Source organism: Desmodus rotundus, chromosome 2 (genome assembly GCF_022682495.2).
Source record: "Desmodus rotundus isolate HL8 chromosome 2, HLdesRot8A.1, whole genome shotgun sequence".
Lineage (NCBI taxonomy): Eukaryota > Metazoa > Chordata > Mammalia > Chiroptera > Phyllostomidae > Desmodus > Desmodus rotundus.
In genome coordinates this window covers 109,890,605-109,894,934 of record NC_071388.1, presented here as the reverse complement: position 1 = coordinate 109,894,934, position 4,330 = coordinate 109,890,605, and the positions used below count along the sequence as shown (strand labels likewise).

General features: G+C 39.1%; 1 pseudogene; it reads left to right on the top strand.

Annotated features, from left to right (window-relative positions):
- The first annotated feature begins 2,522 nt into the window (after positions 1-2,522).
- On the top strand, positions 2,523-4,036 carry LOC112313038 (heterogeneous nuclear ribonucleoprotein M pseudogene; annotated as a pseudogene).
- Positions 4,037-4,330: the final 294 nt, after the last annotated feature.

The window sequence follows — 4,330 nt, the reverse complement described above, 5'->3', positions numbered from 1 at the left end:
TTATATAATACAGAAGAATGGATTAGTGACCTGAAATACAGAATGATGGAAATCACCCAAACAGAACAACAGAATAAAGGGACCTCTGAGCTAACATCAGTGCTCTACCACTTGTATTATAGGGATTTCAGAAGAAGTGAGGTAGGAAGAGACACAAATTATATTTGAAAAATAATAGCTGAAGACTTTCCTAATCTGGGGAAGAAAAAAAAATCCAGGTTAAGGAAGTATGGAGAATTCCAAAGAAAATAAACCCAGAGGCCCACACCAAGACATATAGTAATAAAAGTGTCAAAAGTTAAGGATTAAGAGGCAATCTTTTTTTAAGATTTTATTTATTTATCTTCAGAGAGAGGGAAGAGGAGGGAGGAAGAGGAACATAAATCTGTGGTTGCCCCCTGCACGCCCCCTACCAGGGACGGGGGTGCGGACCCGGCCTCCAACCCAGGGAAGTGCCCTGACTGGGAATCAAACTGGCAGCCCTGTAGTTTGCAGGCTGGTACTCAATCCACTAAGCCATACCAGCCAGAGCTGAAGAGGCAATCTTTAAGGCGGCAAGATTAAAACAAGTCACTACAAGGGAAACCCCATAAAGCTATCAGCTGATTTCCCAGCAGCAAATTTACAAAGCAGAAGGAAGTGGCAAAAATATTTAAAGTGTTAAAAGAAAGGCACCTATAAGCTTGAATACTATATGGGCAAGGTTGCCATTCATAATGGAGAAAGACAAAGAGTTTCTCGGATAAGCAAAAACTACAGAAGTTCACTGCCACTAAACCAGTTTTACAAGAAATGATAAGAGTTTTCTTTACACAGAAAAGAAAAAGCAAAAACTAGAAATAAGAAGATACAGGGGGAAAAATGGTCCTGCTAAAGGCAAGTATATAATAAACATAATGAATCAACCTTTTAAAAAGCTAAAGACACAACAAGCAAAATTAATTATAACTACAAAAAGCAGTCTGGGGACACACTAAACAAAATATGTAAAATATGGTAGCAGAAACATAAAGAGTGGAGAATGGAGTAAAAATGTGCTTCTTAAATGCCTACAAATATATGCCATGGTAACCATAAATCAAATACCTACCAAAAATACACGAATGAATGAAAAAGGAGCTCAATCAAAACACACACACACACCCAGCAAATCAAAAGGAAAAAGATCAAAAGAAGAAATGAACAAACAACAACAAAAGCCCAAAATAATAAGAACAATTAACAAAATGGCAATAAACACAAAAGAATCAATAGTTACTTTAAAAATAAATAAACTAAATCCTATAATCAAAAGGCAAAGAGTGGCAAAATGGCTTTAAAAAAGACCAATTTATATGCTGCTTTTGAGCAATTTGCATTAGATCAAGAGACACACACAGACTGAAAGTAAAGGGATGGAAAAGATATTTCATACAAATGCAAAAAAATAGAAAGCTGGGGTAACAATATTCATATCAAACAAAATAGACATTAAAATAAATAATTCAGGCCTGGCTGGTGTAGCTCAGTGGATTGAGTGTGGGCCTGTGAACCAAAGGGTCATCGGTTCGATTCCTAGTCAAGGCACATGCCTGGATTGCAGGCCAGGTCCCCAGTAGGGGATGCAAGTGAGGCAACTATACATTGATGTTTCTCTCCCTCTCTTTCTCTCTCCCTTTTCCTCTCTCTAAAGATAAACAAATAAAATCTTTTAAACAAATATTTCATTTAAAAAATAAACAATTCAAAACAAGAAAAATAAGATATTATACAATATAATGATAAAAGAGTGAATCCATGAAGAAGATATGACAATAATAAGTATCTATGCACTCAAGATAGAAGCAATCAGTATATAAATATTAATAGACATAAAGACAGAAATTAACATTAATACAATAATAGGTGGTGGTTTTAATACTCCACTTACCTCAATGGATAAATGAGAAAGACAGAATAGTAATAAGGAAATAATGGCCTAAAATGCCACGTTAGACCAGATTGACTGAATAAACATTTCAAGCCAAAACTTCAGATTACATATTGTTTTGAAGTACACATGGAACATTTTCCCAAATAGCCTACATGTTATGCTACAAAACATGCCTCAATAAATTCAATAAGATTAAATTTTATCAAGCATATTTGCTGATCACAATGACACTAAACTAATAATAAACTACAAGAAAAAATTTTTGGCACAAACATAAATGTGCAGATTAAACAACATGCTAATGCAATGACCACTAAGATGAGAAAAAGAAATAAAGGTATCCACAGTAAAAAGAAAGAAGTAAAACTCTCACTATTTGCAGATGACATGATACTATATTGATAAAACTCTAAAGAATCCAGCAAAAAATAGAACTAATAAATTCAGTAAAGTAGCAGGATACAAAAGCAATATACAGAAATCTGTCACATTTCTATACACTAATACTGAGTAATCAGAAGGAGAAAGTTAAAAATTAATCCCATTTACAATTGCATCGAGAAGAATAAATTGCATAAAAATTACTTTAACATCATAAATAATCCTAACATCCCAAATGAGATTATGCATGCATTACGGGCTGGAAGACTTGGAAGCACAGTATTTGTAGCAAATCTGAATTATAAAGTTGGCTGGAAAAAAGTGAAGGAAGATTTTAGTATGGTTGGTGTGGTGTTCTGGGCAGACATTCTTGAGGATAAAGATGGAAATAGTCATGGAATAGGCACTATTACTTCTGAACAGGCCATTGAAGCTATGCAAGCTATATCTATGTTTAATGGCCAACTGCTATTTGAAAGAACAATGCATGTGAAAATGGATGAGAGGGCCTTACCTAAGGGAGATTTTTTCCCTCCTGAGTGTCCATAACAACTTCTCCATGGACATGGTGGTATTGGCATAGGGTTAGGACCAAGAGGGAAGCCTATCCATGCCAATCACCTGAGTAAAGGCATTAGCATGGGAAACACAGGACCTGCAGAAATTGAAATGGAAGGCATAGGATTTGAAACACATAAAATGGGAGGCATGGAGGGGCCCTTTGGTTGTGGTATGGAAAACATGGGTCGATTTGGATATGGGATTAACAAGGGCAGAATAAATGAAATCCTAAGTAATCCACTGAAGAGATCATTGCAAAGCAGGGAGGAGGCAGAGGTGGAGGCAGTGTCCCCAGGATTGAGAGGATGGGTACTGGCATTGACCACATTGGGGGTTCCAGCATGGATCTCATGGGTGCAGGTTGGGCCATGGCATGGATTGTGTGGGCTCTGAAATGGAACGCATGGGCCTGGTCATGAACTGCATGGGCTCTGGCATCAAGTGCACGGGCCCACTGGGCCTCAACAACATGGGATCTCAGTGCTCTCCAGCACTGAGAGCATGGGCCAGACCATGGAGTGCATCGGGTCTGGCGTGGAGTGCATGGGTACTGGCATGGGCTTTGGCCTCGAGTGCATGGGTGCACAAATCAACAGTGTGGGCCAGACCATTGAGTGCATGGACTCTGGTGTGGAGCGAATGGGCCCTGCCATTGAGCACATGGTGCCTGCAGGCATGGGGGCCTGCAGCAAATGGGCTCTGTGATGAATCACATGGCCACTGTCCTGGAGCACATGGGCACCAACACTCTCCAGTGCATGGGCCTGGAGTGCATGGGCCCTGCTCTGGGCACTGGCATTGAGCACATGAGCCTGGCCATGGGTGGCAGCGGCAGTGTCATCTTTGACTGTGCCATCTAGATGGAATGTGGCAATTTTGGAGGAAGCTTCGCCGGGTTCATTTGGAAGTGTGGGAGGCCATGCTTCAGGAGTGGCCAGGAACGCCTGCCAGATATTTGTCAGAAATCTCCCATTTGTTTTTACTTGGAAGATGCTAAAGGACAAATTCAATGAATGTGGTCACGTGCTGTATGCTGACATCAAGATGGAGAATGGGAAGTCCAAGAGGTGTGATATAGTTAAGTTTGAGTTGCGAGAGGTGGCTGAGAGAGCCTGCTGGATGATGAATAGGATAAGGCTGAGTGGCGGAGAGGTTGATGTTCAAATCGATAGAAATGCTTAAGCTGTTACCTTTTATAAACATCGATACCAGACCGCTGAATTTGCATTTTCTCTTGTTAACCATTTTAATTTGTTGGCTAGATGTATAAAGATGTTTAAAAAATCCAGTTACTTTTTGGGGTAATTTGAATTATTTTTTTAATGACTGGGGTTCCATTTGACTGTTTACATTGAAATTGCAATGTAAGCAATTTTTTGTAGCTGTGGCATCTTGTTGACAGCAAATATGATTTCGATAATAAATACCAGTTCCTGAAAAAAAAATTACTTTAACAATGGCAGGGGAAAACCTTTA